The 22,409-nt window shown below is 37.1% G+C and overlaps 1 protein-coding gene across 16 annotated transcripts in view; it reads right to left on the bottom strand.

The window, feature by feature from the left end:
• WDFY3 (WD repeat and FYVE domain containing 3) overlaps positions 1 to 22,409 on the bottom strand; it is a 251,531-nt gene that overhangs the window by 176,298 nt on the left and 52,824 nt on the right. For 11 of the 16 annotated variants that reach the window (XM_070612692.1, XM_070612685.1, XM_070612684.1 and 8 more), the window contains one exon: positions 9,088 to 9,187. The exons of the other annotated variants lie outside the window; for them this stretch is intronic. The gene's annotated coding sequence lies outside the window, so the exon portion shown is untranslated. The remainder of the gene's footprint in view (positions 1 to 9,087; positions 9,188 to 22,409) is intronic. 16 annotated transcript variants of the gene reach the window in all.

Here is a 22,409-nt window from a genome sequence, read left to right as displayed (position 1 = left end):
AATATAAAACTTGAAAATTAAATTATATAACTTTTAGATTTTGAAAGTAATCCTCTACCAAACTATGCTAATAAAACCAGTGGCTGAGGGGCCAGCCCAGTGGCGCAGCGGTTAAGTTCGCACGTTCCGCCTCTCAGCAGCCTGGGGTTCGCCAGTTTGGATCCTGGGTGTGGACATGGCACCACTTGGCACGTCATGTTGTGGTAGGTGTGCCACATATAAAGTAGAGGAAGATGGGCACGGATGTTAGTTCAGGGCCAGGCTTCCTCAACAAAAAAAAAAGAGGAGGACTGGCAGTAGTTAGCTCAGGGCTAATCTTCCTCAAAAAACAAAACAAAACAAAACAAACAAAACAAAAAACCAGTGGCTGAGTGACATAAGGACAAACACACAAAGGTGCTGCTGAGAGAGCTGAGGTGCTGAGATGAGAGAGCTCAGAAGCAGACCCATACATGTACTGGGAACCTAATGCTAATGATAAAGGTCCCAGGGAAGGGTGCGATGGTTTGTAGGTGGTATTGGGAAACTGATTCATCCTTAGAATAGAATAAACTAGACTCCAACTGAAAACCATATACAAAAGGTGGGCTCAAGATGGATTAAAGATCCAAAAATAAAAGGTAAAACTATAAGGTTAATAGAAGAAAATATATGAGGATATCTTTATGAATCAGGTAAGAATATCTTGAGCATAAATTCAAAATCACATACCATACGCAAAAATAAAATGAATGTGATTCTATCAAAATTAAACATTTTGGCTCAGCAAAGAACATTATGAACCAAGTAAAAAGTGAGACAACATGATGGGAAAAGATATTTGAAACATCTAAAACTGCAAGGATTATAATTTACAAGGAATTACCAAATCAACAAGAAAAATATAGCAATCTCAATGAAAAAAAGAGAAAAAAGAAATGAACTAGCAACCGGAAGGCCACTGAATATATCAAGAGATGTTTTTAATTTAATTAGTAATCAAAGAAAGGCAGATTAAAATAAGGAAATGCCACTTTACACCTATTAGAACAGCAATAAGCAGAAAGCTGGAAAATGCCCTGTATTCTTCGACACGTGGACAGGACCCACTGACACGACTGGTAGAGGATTTACAGGGCAATTTTGTATTACTCAGAATCTTCCATTCTACTCTTCAGTATAAATCCCAAAGAAATTCTTATGGGTAATGACTTGTACATGGATATTTACTGCACTGTTATCTGTGGTAATTGGGGGCTTGGAGGCTATTTAGAGTCCATCACTGCCCATCACTAAGAAAATGAGTAAGTAAAACAGGGTTGATGCACAATCATACACATTCATTTAAAAGTATATATTTCACATACATGTTGCTTAAAAACATAGTAATGAGTAAAAGGAACTAAGAAATAGAATCAAATATATATTACAATAACGTTTCTTACAAATTAGAAATACATGCACGCAAAACAAATATTTTGCAAGAACACATAATCCTCTGATATTAAAAAAAAATTCCTTAAAAGAAACTTTACCTGCTCTGCAAGTAACAAGAAAAAAACTCAGATGTAGGAATATTTAGCTCAAAGCTTTCTAAAACACATTTTAAAAAACATTGTTTTTTTTACAATGGCACAAACAAAATAAAGTTCAGATAGACTTCTCCACCCTCTAGGGAAGGAAGGAATGACTCTCTTAGCCACTGATGATAATTTGGTACGTATAATAAATCTTGAGAGAAACAGGACCTGGCTCACACAGGGAAGAGCCAGACCAGTCAACTTCCCTCAGACTCAGAAAGATTTCCAGTATCAGAGAGGAAAGGGGAAATAAAACTGGGTTCTTTATCACATCAAAATAAATTGTGCAGCTTTTAATGACAAAATAAATCTAAGCTTCTTCCGAGCCTCAGACAAGCCTACCCATCCACAGTCTCTAACAACAAAAAATGACAGTGGGAATACCAGGATGGTTCTGTAGCATCTGATAATCCAGATTTGGCTTTTCAAAAAGAGAGCAACTTGTTGTTAGTATTTTGGAGTCATTGCAACTTTGGCATAATCTTTCATTCTTTCTATGGCTATATAATAAGAATTATGGTTCCTAATGATGATTTTTGCACTATAATATTCTGAATCAAGAGTAAATTATAAAATGTCAGCCATGGTGCTAGGTAGATCCTCGGGATACAGTGGTGAATATCAACCACCACTAGTCCATGTGGCACTTACCACTTGTTATGAAATAACAACTCTTTTACAATAGACACGATATCTGATCTTATGGAGCTTCAGGTCTTGGTGTGATACAGGCAATGCCTGTTGTACTAGGGACGCAAAGGCACCGGGGAAAAGTACAGAGGGAAACCTACGGTAGCCGTAGGGAGGCAGGGCTGTGGGGAGGAAGAGCAGCGGGGAAGATAAGTGCATTTTTCAAAGATTTTCAACAATAGAAGAAAACAAATGGACTTCACTGGCCTATCCGTAGACTATCCTAGCCAATCAGGTTTTTGCAGCTTTGTTCCCTGCATATGCTAAGCCTTCATATGCAAACTTTTCTACACATTGGTTTGTAATCAGTTTTTCCAAGTGGAAAACACTAGCCATTCTGTCCTGGAATCATTTCAAGAGTCTAAAGGGACAGCATCAGCAATTAGTAGCCAGGCTGGAGTTGATCCCTAAGGAACTCTTGTTTCCTGCCTCTGCATCAGCTTTTGCCTAGGAAATACAGACTTAAGATCCACAGCCAAGTACAATACTAGGTATTTTCACATAAATGTACTCATTTATTTCCTACCACAAAATGGTATAAGGCCTGCATGACAGAGAAGAGACTGAAGTTCAGAAAAGTTAAAGCAATTTGCCAAAAAGATCCAATAACTAGCATTAGCTGAAATTTGAATTCAAGACACATAACTCCAAGTGCAGCGCTCTTCCCATTAAACCGAAGCTGCCTCTTTGTCTTTAGGAAAAATTTTGTTTCTGAAAGCAATTGTGATTGTATTTTCTAGCTGTTCCCAGCAACGACAGGACTACTTGTTTGGACAAAATTATCCAAGTATTTTTGTCCCCACGAAGTTAAAAAAACACAAAATCCATGTTTACTTTGTGTATCTTGCACCAAGGGTGTAACCAGACTGGCAACAAGAAATATGATTCATGAGAAATATCTTGGCAGAGAATTCTTCCTATCTCTTGATCCATCTGACACAGAAGGGAAATGTTACATACACCTAACTACACTTTCTTTTCCTTTGAGTTTCCTGATCTCCTTAGTTCAAGTCTTCGTTAATCCTCACACTATGCACTCAATCATATAACCCCAAATATGGAATAATATTCAGAATATTAAGGAAATAATTTCCTGGAAGAATTCGTCAAGAAAAATACAAATAAAAATATGATTAGCAATTAAACACAACAATGTATTACGTAATTTAACATGTTCTGAGCAATACTTTTCATTAAAGAGAAAATAACATGAGATAACCTTAGAAAAAATTTATTCCAACATCAATAGAAACTATTCATTTTATTCTTCTGTGAATAAAATAATATACTTTTATATTATTTTTATAAAATGACCACTTTTTATTTAAAAGAGAAACTCAGGTTTCATGAAATATTTTCCCTGTATATTCATTATAAATGTAAATGTAAACGGTTTCTGCCTGTCTTGTGTTCTTTACCTTGTGCTTAGGCGAAGCTAAGTGGTGTGCTGGATCCAGCTCTTACGAGCTCATGAAAGCTGACAGCTAAACTTTCAGAAATTGTGGAGAGCCAACTGTCAAACCATCAACAGTATGAAACCTGCCACAGTAGAGGATTTACACCAAAGAGATCAACACATACTAAAAATCAAGGTTTCTTGGGGCTGGTCCCCTGGCATAGTGGTTTGGGTCTGGCACTCTCCACTTTGGTGGCCCAGGTTCACAGGTTTGGATCCTGGGCATGGACCTACACCACTAGTCAAGCCGTGCTGTGGCAGCGACCCACTTGTAAAGTGGAGGAAGACTGGCACGAGTGTTGGCTTGAGGTTAGTCTTCCCGAAGCAAAAGAAAAGGAATACTGGCAACAGATGTTAGCTCAGAGCAAATCTCCCTCACCAAAAAAAAAAAAAAAAAATCAATTTCCGTTTTTTTCCCTGAGTAGCCGGTTGTTAAACATTTATCAGCATATCACTGCGCTTAGACCTCACTAGCACTTCAGAAGCTTCTGTTTTATTTACTTCATTATGTCTTTTCTTTTTCTCTTTAAACTCTGATTTTGTGTTCTTGTGTCTAAGGACTACCCTTAAAAATATTCAGACTTAATCTCAAACAGGATATTATGACTAAGAATCTAAATTAAAAATATCCCGTCACTAAAATATTTTCACAGGCAATGTTTCTCTGAACCCATGTCTGACTGGCCTGATTTAGCACAGTCCACTCCTTCAAAGGCCAAGTCCCTACTCCACGTGAGGTTGCTAAGACCAAACGGTTATTCCCTGATACAAATATTTTGCTTGAAGCTTATATACGTGTTCCTCGTAAAACATAATGGAATATAATATCAATACTAGATCAATACTAAAATTTCTAGAGTCTTTGTCTAAGAAAGTAATTAATTATACAGTGTTGCATATTCACACAGATCTTTTGCATTAAATATGAATCAATATTATGCAAAAAAATAGAGGATAAAATCTATTAGTCTGCTTTCCTGAAGAAGAAACAAAACTGAGAGGTTGTGACTTTTGTAAAGGCAATGAGAACTGAATTAGACAATGCTTAAACGTTCTCAACACGTGAAGTAAAGTTTCTGGTTGGATTAATGCAAATACTACCTTACCGAGATAAGCAATAGACTAGCAAGTGTAGAGGGTGGCAGTAAAACGGGTCTGGAGTCAGGCAGACACGGGTTCGAAACTGTGTTCCTCCACTCACTGTCTCTAGGACCTCAGGACAGTAAATCAAAGCACCCTAAGCCCATTTTCCACCAGCGCTGGGCAGCACGGCTATAGAGCAAACAGCAATAGAGGCAGCTTCTGGAAATGGCAGTGCGTGTGTATTCTGGAGCAAGGGTTGGCAAACTTTTACTGTTAAGGGCCAGATAAATATTCTACCACGTGGCTTCCGTTGCCACTACTCAGGACTGCCAACACAGTGTGAAAGCAACCACTGACAATAGGTAACTGAGTAAGAGTGTCCGTGTTCTAATAAAACTTTATGCATGGACACTGAAATTTGAATTTCACATAATTTTTAGGTGACACAAAGCATTATTTTCCTTTCATCCAAGTAAAAATGCAAAAACCCTTCTTAACTGGAGGGACATACATAAACCGTTTGGGCCAGATTTTGCTTGCAGGCCATAGTTTTCTAATCCCTACAACCATATCCTGATGCACAGAGAAGGCAGCAGCTCGCCTGATGGCCTAGCTCTGTGGTACAGCACTGGGAGATGTTCGTAAGAGGTCAACCAGGAGCCCAACATCTGTTTCTTCAGCCTTTCACTTCCCTCGGTAAGCCATGAACACCCTGTAAAAAGTATCTTCCTGCTTAAACTGGCTAGAATGGATTCTGTTCTCTGCAACCAAATCCCAACTGACCCATCGTGCTACTACACATTCTTTAATATCAAATTTTTAGTGTTCAAATGGTCAATTATTTCATAAATGTCATTATTTTTTATAGATGTTTTATATGAATAAGAATCAAAATAAGGACCAATTATTGCTATCTGCTGATGTCTCTTAAGTGTCTGAACATGGATCTCCCAGTTTATACAGGGTACAGGAATTAATTCTATGTTTCCTACTAGAAGACCCACGTGTTCATTTGCTTGTTCAATAATTTATTCAACAAGTATTTATTAAGCAACCACCAGGTGCCAGGCAGTGTTTTAGGTACTAGGAATACAGAGGGGGGACAAAAGTCTACTAAGTATACATCCTCTGGGAGCTCAGATTCTAGTGGGGAAGACAAAAAAAATAAAGAAATCAGTATACAAGTCTGGTGTTGAGATGGCTATGAAGAAAAATTAAGTAAGCTTTGAAAAGAGAGAGTAAGCTTTGAAAAGAGAATGTTCCCAGGGTTGTTGTTTGAGTCTGCACGGGAAAGGAATGCTTTTCTAAGGCGTTAACACCAGAATAGAAACCTGAATGAATGAGGGAGCAATCTGTAAGAATTTCTAGGGGAAGAATTTTCCAGGCTGAGGGACAAGCAAAATCAAAGGCTCGAGGAAAGAACGTGCTTAGCATGGTTGAAGAACTGTAACGAAGCCAGCATGGCTGAAGCAGACAGAGAGAGGGCGAAAGTGCTAAGCTGTCGATTGTCGGCACTGTGATTCAGTGCTGACTTCTCTCCAGTTCCTTTGCATCAAGTAATGCCAAGACGACGGCTCTGTACACCACGCCTCCACTCTGCAGCTGCTTCTGACTGTTTTCTGCACAACAACGTGCATCTGCGTCTTTTCCTGCAGCCTCACCTTCCTGCCACTCTGTAGTCCCCATAACCACCTGTTTGGGAGAGCTCTGGGCTGTGTTTCAGAGGGCTGCACGCTCCCTCAATTAGTCCTAAAGCTCTGGCAGCTCTTCCTGCAGTCTGAGGCTTGGAATTGTGGTTTTCTCTTCATTTTACTAAAGTTAAAAGATTTCTTCTCTATTGTTTATTCTTCTGGTTAAGTTCAGTTAGCACTAGGGAGGAGAATAGAACACAAATGTCCTACTCAGCTATCTTTAAATGGAAATCCTTTACCTTTTCTACTGTAGATAAATTTAGGCACCCATTAAGAGTACGTACAGATATAGAAGAGTCAAACTTAAGTTTTTCAATCCCTACATTTTCTCTTTCGATCAACAGATTTTTCTATTTGAAAATCTGAAAAATTGTAGACTTCTGAGATCTATAAACTGATGACTCGTTTAAAAAAAAACTACCACAGAATCCATTTTAAATGTATATTAAAGTACCTAAAAGGAATATAAAATTGGAAACTACAGTAAGTTTCTGCCATGACCCTTCTATTTAAGCTAAGAAATGATAAAAGGCAAATAGGTATCACTATCCAAATGAATATGCAGCAAAAAGACAATAAGTAAAACATGTTAAATAAATAGCATTATTACTTCCAAGAACATAAGATCTGGTTATGTTAATAAAGGCTTACTTTGGTTTCTGCTTTAAATAATATTCAAAATGTCTTATACTCACTGTATAAATGATTTGCATGAAAAGTATTCTTCTGAATCATTTAAAGGTACTTTAAAAATCTCAGCTCTTTTAAATGGGTAAACATCTTCCTCAATCTCAGGTATAGAATTTAGTAAACCCTTCATAAATGTACATTTTAGTTTAGCTCTTCCTAAATCATCAAAAACAGTGATTAACAAGTTTAAATGATTATAAAACAAGAGTACCAAAATTCTGTTACGTGTTAATGCTTATTTCTTTGTACATTTACCACTTTTCACATCCAGGTGTTAGCAATAGAAAGATAAACAGATCACCTTCTATCCTCTAGGGGCTCATAGTTAAGCTAAAAGATATTACAGAGGTAATGTGATAAGTGCTATAGTAAACAACAATAAATAAGTAAACAAGATGCTATGAGAACACACAAGAAACATTTAACTATCAATAGAGAAGGTGACATTTGAACTAAGTCTTGGAAACTGAACAGTTCATTTAGCTGACAATGGGCAATACCTTATTTCTAGCAAACAGATCATGTGTATACAGAAGAGAAGGCACAAGATATGCTGCTGGGTCCTGCTTGTAGTTTGGCATAGTTGGAGCACAGGGTGAAAGCTGGAGATGACGGGCTTGCTTAGAATGGGTAGACGTGGGCAGATCATAAAAGGCCTTAAGTATTAGGCTAACAATAAACTCCTAATAAGGAGGAGAGTAATATTCCTAAGCATAGTGTGAAGTGGGGAATGGATATTTTAATGATCTTCAGTGATAAAACGCAGGGCCAGTGGAGGTGGGTGGGGGGAGAAATAGTATGGGAGAACATGAGAAATGTCATCAACTCAGGATTAGCCATCTGGGAATGGGATGTCTTGCAGGATTGAGGGGAACAGATGAAGATGACTAAGACTTCCAGCCTGAGTGACTGGAAGAATGGTAGTGCCATTAACTAAGCTAGGAGATAGAGTAAAGGAATAAGAATTCGTGGGAAAGATAAAAAGAGACAAATTTGGCCCTGGTGAAATAAAAGGGTCATAACAAAATGTAAAACAAAATGAAAACCCAGGACTTGCATTCAGGAGAGGAAAAAGTAGATGTATACACATAAATAATACATCCAAAACAATAAGTAATGTATCAAATAATAAGCAGAAATCTTCAATTTCAATGACTGCGAGGTTTTCCATTGTTCCAAATAGAAAAACCTATAAGCATATTTACAAAACTTTAAAAAAAGGCATTTTTACAGATAGAGAAAGACAATCTCTGTATGACTCCACTTATATGTGGAAGTTAAACACGTGGACAAAGAGAACAGATTAGTGGCTATCAGGGGAAACGGGGGGTGAGGGGTGGGCACAAAGGGTGAAGTGGTGCACCTACGGTATGACTGACAAATAATAATCTACAACTGAAATTTCACAAGGTTGTAAACTATGATAACCTCAATAAAAACTAAAATAAATAAAATAATAGAATAAAATAAAATGGTAAAAAAGGGCATTTTTAGCTCTTGGAAAGATTTTTTGAAATTTAATATATGCATGGGGTTTTAAAAAAATACTGAGAAGAATATAAAGTAAAATTAAGTATTCTACCACTGGGCCCCAGCTGGCCTCCCAGAGTCAACCATTGTTACTAATTTCTTGAACATCTTCGCAAAGATATATTATACGTGTATAAGCATAGAGATGTACATATAATATGCATGTTCCTTTAAAGAGCCTATTAAAAATAAACAATTTGAGAAGGTACATTTTGTATTTCCCAAATATGATATTATAATTATCAAATTTATAAGGGAGGCACTAAAGATCTCGTCAATTAAAAAAGGCATTTCTACTCAAGAGGAACTTACAATCTTTCACCAATAAATTGAATAGTAGTAGAGATTAAAAGCAAACCCCCACTAGCTTCTCTTCCCATACACTGACCTTTAGAGAACTCCTTGGATAACAGGTTCTGAATGTGTGAGTGCAACAGGGCCCATTCCCCTGACGGTATTTTACTCAAGACTTGAAATCTGGGCTCCAACTAGAAAGAGGGAGGGAAAGATTATGAGTTAGTCTCTAATTCAGAATATTTTACTCAACACACCTAGCCTAGGTCCACTAATTTTCCCATACATGAGGGATTTTCAACCCTGTTTGGACATCAGAATCAACCAGGAATCTTTAAAAAAAGATTCCGATGCCCAGGACCAACCTCATTCAAATCAGAATCTCTGGGGCTGGAGACCAGACATTGTCTTCACAGTTTCCTCAGTTGAGTCTATCGTGCAGCCAGAGTTGAGAACCACTGCCACAGAAAGGTAAGATCAGATTTCATGGAGGTTACCCTTAACCCTTCTATCTTGTCACTAACAATGTTCAAGTATGGGAAATGCACTTTTAAAATTCTTGGGCAAATGTGGCTCTAAATCATCAGTGTTCCTAACGCAGGACAAAGTGACACAGGAGATCCTGGACAAGCTTAACAGCCAAGGACAAACCTGCTCTAGAGACTGGATTATGGAAGAAACAGAATCAAACGCAGGAAATGCCTTTAAATCTCGCTGAATTACAGGAGTTACATACTTAGAGACAAACAAACTGTACTTAAGTTTAATAACTGAACAGCCAGATACAATGACTACTGCTTGACTGCAAAAAATGAGAACCGGGGGCTGGCCCCGTGGCTGAGTGGTTAGGTTTGTGCGCTCCACTTTGGCAGCCCAGGGTTTCGCTGGTTCGGATCCTGGGCATGGACATGGCACCGCTCATCAAGCCATGCTGAAGCAGTGTCCCACATGCCACAACTAGAAGGACCCACAACTAAAAAAAATATACAACTATGTACCAGGGGGCTTTGAGGAGAAAAAAGGAAAATAAAATCTTAAAAAAAAAGAGAGAGAGAACCAAAGGAAACAAATTAAACTCCCAAGAAGTGGCATAATCAGGACCTCTTTTAGAGGGATTCTGACCTAGGGCATGTGGAAGAGCTTAAGCCTGTGTTGTACAACACAGCAGCCACTAGTCACACGTGGCTACTTAAACTTAAATTCAAGTTAATTTAAGTTACATTAAATAAAAAAATACAGTTCCTCAGTTGCACCAGCCACATTTAAAGTGCTCAATAGCCATATGCGGCTACTGACTACCTTATCAGACAGAACCAAGAGAGAACATTTCACTGTCAGAAAGATATATTGGACAGTGCTGGTTTGGGGTAAATGAACCCCTGAAACTGCATATTAAATCTGTGGATATACATATATTCTAGGAAAATGGTTTACGACTTTTATTTGATTCTCAAAGGAGACCATCTATGATTCAACTGCCAGTGCCCAAGTGCACAGAAGGTAGGAAAGAGCTCCTTTTCTAAATAGTTATCTCTTAGAAGAAGCATATATTAATAGTAGCACTTCCCACCCACAGACATAACCTTTCAACCATCACATCAAGACCGGGGGACTACGGTTAGCACAAAATATTCTTCCACCTCCGTGACACTGTCATGGTCCTGGGGCTTCACTGCTTTTTCAGAAGAGCAAAACTAATTGTAAACCATAACCAGGAGGATATACCTTCTTTGCTTTATTCACCATCTCAACTTTGTTAGCTAGTGGTATATCCAAGATGCTGCACCTCAACCCCAAGTCCTTGCTTTTGTGGCAAAGGGAATCACAACAATACTACCTACAGAAAGCTAATTCTCCACTCTACAGACAAAACAAACACAAACAACAGCTTCCAAAAGCAACTGCGGCTCCTTAGAAGAACTCCAAGGACAAGGGGATAAACCTAAGATTTAATACCGAACCTGCCATCAGGAACTTACACCAAATAGTCAATGATCTCCTAGGTGAGTTCTCATTATGGATAGACAGTCCGGATAGACAGTTTAGCATGGAAAAACGAAGAAACAAACAAATACTTCTAAAGAGACTGCATGTCATGGTGTGATGGCTGCCTATCCAGTTACACTCAATTTCTAGAATAAAATCAACTCTTTGATTGATTTAAAAACCAAACAGCTCACACTACGATACTCTGCTCCTAATATATCCCCAAAACAGAAAACCTCCCTGAAATGTCTCATTATATCTTAAGTAAGTCAAATAAAAATGACTAAAAGAAGGGTAAGCACTTTCTCTGGGAAGAAAGGATCCCTCTAAGCCAAAAGACCTCACATGAATATGAATAAAAGTAGAAGGAAAAATAGATCCTGAGTGTAAGACAAGAACAAAGCTTGTCTTATCAAAAATCACGTGAGCCTGATGTGTGAATTATAAGATCGGAGTCCATTAACATTCCATAATTCAAATGTATCAAACTAAGTATTTACAAATCAATAAACTGGCAGTTTCTCATCAAGTTAAACCTCTATTTATCAGGGAACACCAGTAATCCCATTCCTAGGTATTTACCATAGAACAAGGGTTGGCAAATTACGGGCATGTGCCATATCAGGCCCACCTCCTATTTTTGTAAATAAAGTCTGACTGGAACACAGCCATACTCATTTCTTTATGTATTGTGTATGGCTGCTCTCATACTACAAGAGCATAGGAGCCACAACAGAGACCGTATGGCCTAAAATATAGACTATCTAGTCCTTTACAGAAAATGTTTGCTGATCCTTGCACCAGAGAACAATAACCTATGATCACACAAAACCTATACACAAAAGTTTATAGCAGCTCTATTCATGATGGCCCAAAAATGGAAACAACCCAAACGTCCTTTAACAGGTTATTGGATATACAAACTGTGGCACACGCATACAACTCAACAATAAAAGTGAATAAACTATCGGTACAGACAATAACTTGGACAATTCTCCAAGGCTTTATGCTGAGTGAAAGAAACCAGTCTCAAAAGGTTACATACTGTATGATTCCATTTACGTGACACTGTCGAAAAGAGAGAACTGTATTGATGAAGACAGATTAGTGGCCGTCAGGAGTGAGAGGTGGAGGAAGAGTGTGGCTCTAAAGGGACAGGACAAGGAAGCTTTAGGGGGGTCACGAAGATGTTCTAGGTGCATAGTGTGGGAGTGGTTACACTAATCTGTATAAGTATCAAAATTCATAGAGCTGTATACCAAAGAAAGGCAAATTTTACAGCATAATAGTTTAAAAAAATTAGAATTTTATGAAACAGTATGATAATTTAAAGAAAAACAATAAACTAACAAGGAAACGGTCACTAAAAATTCAGGGCAAAGAATGAGAGTTTGCCAAGGAAGATCAAATCAGAAAGTGGGGTCTGGGTCACTATACTCTAGAGTTTTATTCCTGGTTTTATAATTGATTCACTATCAGGCCTTAAATCAACAACCCACCTCAGCATTTCTCTGTGACTTTTGTGCAGTTTGACAAGTGATATCGAAGGGTGAATATAAAATCCTCAATGCAATTTTCTCCTGTCAAATATGACATACTACATGAAGAAATACTGCAATTCAAGTTATCTCAGAATACGCCCATTCTGCTCTCCAGATCAGCCATATACAAAGGTGTGGTTTATATCATACTTGTCAGCCATTTTACACACTCAAGTTTCCTCACTCTGCTCTCAAAGCTCTTTCACAACTCCAAGCTGTCTAGAAAATCCGGCATCTTATTCCATACCCACCCCAAAAGACTCTACCACATCTGTTTTAGTTCTGTACATAGTCTGCAATCTTCTGCAGGCTGCCCAGGAGCAGTCTGTGAACAAACTGCCACCCAGAATTAGTCAGAAAGATAAACCTGGTAAATACAAAATAATTCTCAGGGAAAACAAGAGGTATGGTTAGTCCTTTCACAGGATCAACAACAAAAACTACTTATAAATTATCTGCAAATCCAATAAAATAGGTTTTAAAAAAAATCGAACATGAAAAACTGGAAGATTAAGATCCTTGTACCAGCGAGAACATTCAGACTAAACCGCTTCCATTGTATATAATTAATAGACCATGTCTCCAGTTAAAATTCGGAAGACAAAGAACTCAGGAGTGACCACTAATCTTCTATAAATCATTTACATCAACATCAAAGAGAAGAAAAGTTTTAAAGGGCAAAATAAATTTTTCATTGTGACAGAAAGCACAGCCAAAAGTCTCTAGCTTTTTGTGGTGATTCTTAAATGTCAACAAACTCTTTGACACTCCTACCTTCTAAAGCAGGAGCCTATCCCTTCCTTCTAAACGGGGACTCACTTCTAACAAACAGAATGTTGGGAGTGACACTACGTAACTTCCAAGACTAGGTCATTTAAAAAAGAGTTCAAATCCTAGCTCTGCCATTTACAATCATTCCTCTTTCAGGCCTATGGTCAGGATGAGAGAGAACGTATGTAAAGTCTCTTACTTGGCGCCAGAACATTAGAAGCTGAACAAATAGCTCCTAGCCAACCACCTACAGTCCGCAAAGTCTCCTGGAAGATGTGCATTATCAACATTTAAAAAGGAAAAAAGTTTATACATTGTTAAGTGAATGAAAGTGACAAACGGCTGAAATCAAACCAGACCACGAAGACCTTCAGAAAAAATTCTTGCTTTCTATTAGGTTGAGTCAAATGAAATTGTCATTTTTGTTAGGTCAGAAAGGGTAGAGTATCAGCAGTTTTATATGGTTAAACCTAATAGTTATAAAAAGAAAATATAGGTGAACATAGAAATATTACTGAAGAGGCATTTTCTCCTTATTAAAAACTGAAATTTTTATCTCGCAACTTATGGTTAGAAAAATTGAAGCGATGTTTGCTATGTACTGATACAGGCAGTCTTTTATAGCCATTTTAATATGTCAGTTATTAACTCAGACTATTCTGAGATTGAAAAAAAGTTAAATATGTCTGTGTGTAGTTATAGCATTCTCTATCGGAAAGATCGCTAGAAGTCACAAAGTTAGGGAAATGATGTAGGGAGGGAAATGATTTCTCTTAAGAGAAACGACAACAGCTTACAGAAAGGCCTTAAGAACAATCCACAAATCATCTTAGTTTATAGTGGAACACAAAACAACATGATTTTCAATAAGCAATAGACCACTTTCTCCAAATCAGACAAAAGATGGATCTTATAAAAATTAGGAGAATGATTGGAAAATTGGCACCTTGAGGCAAAAATATAAATTTCCACTCATTTAACTAAAGTTTCCTGAGAGCCAGAAACTAGATAGTTCCATGAGGTAAACATAGAGAAAAGACTAGTATTTTAAATATGTCCATGGTAAAAAGCAGAAAATACTACTCATTATGAGCTCCTTTTTTATTTATTATTTTAAATGGCAAATTATTCTGACAATTAAGTTCAATAGTAATGGAAGTATTTCTAAACACCATATATCTTATTCTTGAAATCATATTTTTATTTATTTATGACACTTAAGACAAGTTCTAGGTACTCATTTAATCCTCAAAACAGCCCTAGGAGATAAGTACCATTATTATCCACATTTTACAGAAGAGGAAACTGAGGCATAGCGAGGTTCAATAACTAGCCCAAGGTCACAAGACTAGTAGGTGGCAGAGCCTAGATTTAATCATGCTGTCTGCTCCAAAGTGAGTGCTCTTCACGACTTCATTGTGCCACTTCTCATATCCAGCTTCTCTGTTACCGCTCAGAGTCAACTTTATTAGCATGGATCCAAAGGTAGTCAGCTTTCTGGTACCAACAATGACAATCAAGGCAGAGGACTGAATTAAAGTAAGCAAATTATTATTCTCAGACATAGTACTAACAAATCTCTGACTCATTAATCTGTTCATAGCTTTTCACTGCACTTAGCTTATCTGTGGAGTAACAAACCAACCACAAACCCACAAGTCATTTTTTAGTGTCGGTGGCAAACTGGGAGCAAAGATCACTCACACAGAAGAATGACAAAATATCTACTGGTTCATGAACTTAAGTATGATAAGTATGATGATCTTGAGCTAGGCAGAGCAGATGGAAAGGATCAAGCAACTGATGAGAACAAAAAGAAAATTTTAAGTACGGAATACATGGGCAAAGGCTCAAAGATGATCCAGGAGAATATTTTGGGAAGTAAAAGTTTCAGAAGTGATTTGATCACTGTCATGTTCTACTGGGGTTGGCAAACTACAGCTTAAGGGCCAAATTCAGCCCGCAGGCTGTTTTTGTAAATAAAATATTACTGGAACACAGCCACACTCATTTGTATTGTCTAAGGCTTCTTCTGTGCTGCAACAGAGATCACACGGCCCACAAAGGCTAATATATTCACTAGTTGGCCTTTTACAGAAAAAGTTTGCTGACCTCTGTGTAATACTTAACAACATCAAGTAGAAAACAAATGTAAAAAGCATGATCTGATCTTAAAACAATTCATTCGTACTTTACATAAGCATACATTAATATCAGATGTATTCCAATAGCTAAAGACTTTCATCAAACCTAAGATATCACTGATTATAAGACTATTACTATTTTATGTATCACCAAGAAAAAACACTGCCAATTAAAAAGATGACATGATAATTTCTTATCATACCTACTGCAAGATAATTCTAGTCCAAAATTCTGCAAATGAGAAAAAAACTGTGTATCTTAGAATTGATGAGCTACAGTATATTATTCTACAATGATACAAATTCGTAAATAAAAAGTGATAAGGTTATGATACATCTTCTGGACAGGATTCCCCACTTTATCTCAGGGTACTGAAAGGGACAAGGGGTTTCTCTGTAACACTTTGCTAACACCTGTAAGAACCAAGAAATATGAATAGAGAACAAAGGACTAAAGATTTGCAGGCTCTCCCCCATTAAGGCACTAGGTAAGGAAGTCCACTGTGAGCCCCATTCTACAGTGCATGCCAGTCTTTCCAAAACATTAGCTGGACTGGGTACATGTAGGTGACAGAAAACTGAAATAATATGTGTGGAATAAACGTTTTCCTTTTGGTATTAAACACATGATCACACATTTCAAAGTAATGGAACACCTCTAAAATATTTTCCAGAGCACAGCATACAAGAAGAGAGTTTCTCTGAGTCACTGCTTTTATCTGGAGGGAGGGAAGAAGAAATGAGAAGCAGACAGCATGGATTTAAATTGAACATCTTATCTTTGCCTTCAAAGTATTAGATTATCCAATTTTATATCTGAAAATAAGCAATTTAACATGCTATTGAGAATTCCATATTAATAATTACAAGGCTGAGTAGAAATAATTTTTATAATACTGTTTTAATTCATTCTCCTACTCATTAGACCTCAGAAATATTTCAAAACAAACCTTATCTTAGTGTTTCATTATTTAAGAAATAACCTTCTTTGAAGGAAGCAGAGTTATGACAGTCTGAGAAAAGCAGGACAAAACTAGTATATGAACATTTAGCAATGAATAAATTTTCAGATATTTAAGAAACCATATTTCTGTGTTATATGTCCACATCTTTCTCTCTCTCTAACACCATATAAGAATATGTGCATTAAACGTAACCTGTTTCAAAGTAGCTCTCCGGCTCACAGACTCAAATATAAAGAAATTAAGAGCAAGGAAAGGGAAAATCAAAGAACACTGAGTGTTTACTATCCAGACATTGTCCCAGGCACTTTAGACAAATTCATTCATTTAATCTTCAAAACAACTCTGCTCTTATTCTCTTCAGCAGATAGGGAAACTGAGGCTCTGAGAGGTAGAATTCCAAAGTCACACAGCTGGTAAGTTGCTTAGTTATTCATTCAACAAGTGGCCAGGTGGAGATTTAAACTTCTTTCTCATATACCATATTGCTGCCAAAATTTAAAAAAAAAAAAAAAGCATGCATGTTTTTAATACATACTAGACAGAAATAAATCAAACTTTCTGTGCTGCAGTTTTGACTTGTTTCTTACAAAGTAAGCAAGAATGCTGGCCACGTGTGCAAATTCTAAAAACTAGAGTTCCTAGGGCATTCTGTCCCGAGAAAGGATCTCATCCATTCCACAACTTTAAATACCATCTTTATATTTCCTCTCAAATCTCTGAGCTCCAGGACTGCATAAATGTCTGCCATCCAACCTGTCCACTAGATGACACGAAATTAACATTGTGAAAAATAAACGTGATTTCCCTTCTCACTGACCTCCAATTTCATTTAAGGATATTACCATTCACCAGTCTGCTCAAGCCAAAAACCTGGGTATCGTCCTCACTTTCCTTCTTTCTCGCACTTCACGTTAAGTCCCATTGGTTCTACGTACAAACTAGACCTCAAATCCATCTTCATCCATCCCATCACTCTAGATCAGGTGCCATCATCGTTAATTACCTGGACTACTATAATGGCCTCTTAACTATTTTCCGACTTTTTCTCTTGCCTATTTTCTCTCTTGCAGCCAAAGAGCCTCTTTTGTTGTTGTTGTTATTAGCACAAACTGTAATAAGTAACTTCAAAAATCCTTCAATGGTTTTCAATGTGTTGAATAAAATCTATACTCCTTATCATGGTTTCTTAAACTCTACATAATATGATCTCTTTCTACCTCTCCAACTTCATTCCACTCTCCCCCTGGACATCTCCAGGCATCCTTTCAACTCCTCATATACCAACTGTTCACACTGCAGGGTATTCCCTCTTCCTGTAAGCTCCTGGCAGGGATAACTTCTTCAGTTCTCAGCTTCAAGGTCACCTCTCCTGACAAGCCTTTCCATCAGTGTAGAAGTACCTCTGTCTTCCGACAAGTCTCTATCACTTCACCTCCTTCATTTCTTCCATAGATAGATAGCACTTAACTACTACTGGTAAATATCTATTTATTTGTTTATTATCTGCTCTCCAGCAGATCATGAAGTCCAAGTGGACAAGAATACATCTGTTCTATTCAGTGAAATATACACAGCACCTAGTAAAATGCCTGGCACATGTTAGGGACTCCAATTTTCCTGGAATGAGTGTTAGGTATATCAGGCTAAAAAGACTTTAATTTTTTGTACAATTAATTTAACTGTGGGTTTGTGTTTTTTTGAGGAAGATTAGCCCTGAGCTAACATCCGCCACCAATCCTCCTCTTTTTGCTGAGGAAGATTGGCCCTGAGCTAACATTTGTGCCCATCTCCCTCTATTTTATGTGAGATGCCTGCCACAGCATGGCTTGATAAGTGGGGCAGAGGAACCAAACTGCTGCACCACTGGGCCAGCCCCAATTTAATTGTGTTTTAAGCTATGAGTTTAAAAGACTATCATTTTCTCTCTTAAAAGTGTATAAATACAGCTCAACAGATTAAGTGTTTAATTTTTGAAGACCTCCGATAAGCCATAAAGCAGTGAACTCTGTATCACCTTCATTTTATATGCAATATAGAACTCAAGAGATGACTTTCTTATTTTATTTCCAGAATCTAAGTGAAAGGCTTACAACAAAATCATGAATATTTAGATAATAATTAGCTCTCTTAAATAATTGTATTTATGTGCAATCTAGTTACTTTGTATCATCAAAAACAAGTAAAATATTTTAACAAAAGTATACTTTTAAAATTTACTTCCATTTGGACAAATGTATTTTATAAAGAGGGGAAAATGACCTATTTTGGTTGGGTCCAAGGGAGAATCATAAATTACTGTTCCATTCTGTGGTGGTTATAAAACATACTCACAAATTCTTTGACATTCCTCCCTTCAAAGGTAGAACCTCTTCTTAATTGTGAATTAAACTTAGTGACGTGTTTCCAAGGAACAGAATGTAGTGGCAGTGACTGTGTGAGACCATATCATAAAAGGCACTGTGGCTTCCTCCTTGCTCTCTCTCTTGGATCCCTCACTCTGAAGGAAGCTGACTTCCACGTAGTGAAGATCCTCAAATAACCCTATGGAGGGGTCCATGTCAACAGGAACTGATGCTTCCTGCAGACAGCCAGCAAGTAACTGAGGCCTTCTGTCAACACCATGTGAGTGAGCCATCCTGGAAGGATGCTCGAGGCCCAGGCAAGCCCTCAGATAGCCCCAGCCAACAACTTGACAACTACAACCTCAGGAGAGAATCTAAGCCAGAGCCACCCAGCTAAACCACTCCTGAGAGTCAGACCCACAGAAACCGTGAGATAATAAATGCTTGCTTTTTTTTTTAAGCTACTGTTTTAGGGTAATTTATATCACAGCAATAGGTAACTAATAAATGTTCATTCATTCATTCAATAAATATCAGTCTGTGCCTATGATGTCCCAGTCATCAAGCCCCATAGACACAGAAGAAAAATAAGACACTAGAACTATCATAGAAGGGAAAGAAATTAAGTAAGGAGTCTGGCAACACAGTAAAAGTGCTCCAGGAAGGTAAGCACAAGACCCTAGCTGAAAACCTAGCACACTATCAGATTTCAAAAGTTGGGAGAGGAAGATGAGGGGAAGGTGTTACAGGAGGAAGGAGTGGGTGTGGGTATACATCTCTCCATTTAAGGAGTCAGGAAAGCATGAGAGTTGACACATGAAGGGCCTGGTGACACAAGCACCAGTTGGGTAAAGAAATGTGTTACATACCACATGTTAGATAAAACTCTGAGCTGTATCTAAAGGCAACGGGGAGACACTGAGAATTTCAAAAAGGAGAGTAAGAAAATCCATTTCGCATTCTACAAAGAGGACTCTCACTGCAGCATGGGAAAGGGTTCCAACGGAGCTGCCTCTAATCTGGACAGTGACGAGGAAACTGTAGCCATTCAGTTTAGGTAGGGTGATGGCCTGAAATATGTTAGCAAGAAGGACAAAAAGCAGTAGGTGAAATCAATAGATAATAAGAAAGTATAAAAACAGGACCTTGTGACTGTATTTGAAATTAAATGTCACTAATATCTTAAAACTCAAAAGTAAATCACAGTAGTAATACGAAAATATTTAGAACAAATAAAAGAAAAGTCTCAATTGGTATATATAGCATATCTTCTAAATTAAAAAAAAAACACCAGCACATTCTGAAAATGGAAATGATTTTTAAAATTACAATTGTCCTAAAAAAAAGGAGCTATAAAGACAAGATGATGAAGGCAGAAGTGGTTTTGCATCATTCTACTTTACATAATCTAAAACCTTAATAGTCATTCATAACGGATAAGCTCTTTGTATATGTCTAACATTTTTTAGTGCTGGTATCAAGTATAGTCCTATTTTTTCCCCCTTTTAAGATAAAAGGACCAAGAGGATATTGTATTACCTCTGCTTGAGAATGTGAGTCAGGTATGTCAGAATACAACTCACTGTTCTTATCTGGCTCAAAAGCTCTATTTTGTTTTTCTAAAGCTGGACTCAAACTCTTCAGACTTCAGTGCCTATAAACTTTCAACATAAGAACTGTCTCTAAGCTATAATGTAAGCTCCTTTAGGAGAGAGATCATGTGTTAACCATTTTTCTCTTCCCAGCATTGAGCCCACTGCATCTAGACCACAGCAGAAATTCACAAAATGTTTATTGAATGGATTTGCCCTAAACTGTATACTAGCAAGTTGTTTCTACACACACACACAAGAAAACCACTAAAATATTTACTGATGAAATGACGTCTGGGATTTGTTTCAAAATAACGCGGGAGTAGAATAAGTGCATGGGGATATAGATAAAACAAGATTGGCCATTATGTAACTTTTTTAAGAATTATGAGACTTAGAAAAAAGTGAGAGTAAGCAATTGAGTTATGAGGGGGGCATCTATTTTATGTATTGATTCATAAGGTAGAATTAATTAATTTATAACAAACTTTAAAAAGGTTAAATTGTATTTTCTTAGAGGCTTTTGCCTTTAATTTATAACTCAGTATTCTTGTTACAAAATATTTTTACTTCATAATTCTAAATCCCAAATAATTTATTTAGGGACTATAGTTAAAATATTGGGGAAAATATTCTTATATAATAAAGGAGGGAGGGGCACAAATCTACTCTGAAAAAAGCAATGAAAATAAAATTTATATATCAACAGAGAAAGAAAATAACACCTGATGTTCTAATTTTCTAATATCTGTTGCAGTCTGAAAGGAAACAAAACTAAGTTAGGCATTTGTAACATAAAGCTTAATAGGGGCTGGCCCAGTGGCATAGTAGTTAAGTTCATGCACTCTGCTTTGGTGGCCCGGGGTTTACAGGTTCGGATCCCAGGTGGGGACCCAGCACTGCTCATCAAGCCATGCTGTGGCAGCATCCTACATAAAATAGAGGAAGATTGGCACAGATGTTAGCTCAGTGATGATCTTCCTCAAGCAAAAAGAGGAAGACTGGCAACAGATGTTAGCTCAACGACATTCTTCCTCGCCAAAAAAAAAAAGGCCTAATAAACATAGTCATTCAGATCTGGCTTAATAATTAAGAGTCTTCCATTACCAGCTCCTTAATGAAAATGTTCCTCACAAAATACCAGTATTTTCTTTTACGAAATTCCTGAAGAGTTTCATTAAGTAGATTACTTCTGGAACTAAAAAGAAGTGACATCTGACATGAAATTAAAGGATCACTTACTAAATTACATAAAATAATTGGCCTTTCCCACTCTTTTTATTCTTTCTGTGAGCAAGTATAAGCAATGTTTCTTTTTTTTGTCTCCATGCTTTTCTCTCTAGTTTTCAAAGAAAGTGCAATATCAATTAAATAACTCCCAATTTATTTTGAGTTATTTTAATATTGCTTGCTTTAAGTTGATATGCGCAGTTCTTTTTGGAGTACTGTCAACTAAACAAAATTATTAAAAGCAAAATTTAAAGATAGATATTAGAAACACTTTAAAAGATACACAGTAAGAATGATAAAATAGTCAATTAAAAATAAAACATTTAGTACAATAATCAAAACAACATTGTTCTGGCATAAGGATGGACATACAGACCAATGGAATAGAACAGAGAGCCCAAAAATAAACCCTCACATATATGCCCAGCTGATTTTCAACAAAGGGGCCAAGACTAGTTAATAGAGAACGAATTTTTTAAAAAAAAATGGTGCTGGAAAAACTGGAAATCTATATGCAAAAAACTGAAGTTGGACTCTTACCTTACCATACATACAAAAAATAACTTACAATAGATCACAGACCTAATTTAAAAAGCTAAAACTATAGAACTTTTACAAGAAAACAGAGAGGACACTTCATGACCTTGGATTTGGCAATGGTTTTGTAAACATGACACCAAAACCACTGGCATCAAAAGAAAACATAGAAAAACTGGACTCCATCAAAATTAAAAACTTTTGTGCATCAAACAGCACTATCAAGAGAGTGAAAAGACAACCCACAGCAAGGAGAAAATATCTGCAAATCATATCTCTAACTAAGGTGTAATATCCACAATACATAA

Source organism: Equus przewalskii, chromosome 3 (genome assembly GCF_037783145.1).
Source record: "Equus przewalskii isolate Varuska chromosome 3, EquPr2, whole genome shotgun sequence".
Classification (NCBI taxonomy): domain Eukaryota; kingdom Metazoa; phylum Chordata; class Mammalia; order Perissodactyla; family Equidae; genus Equus; species Equus przewalskii.
This window is presented reverse-complemented; position numbering and strand designations above follow the sequence as displayed.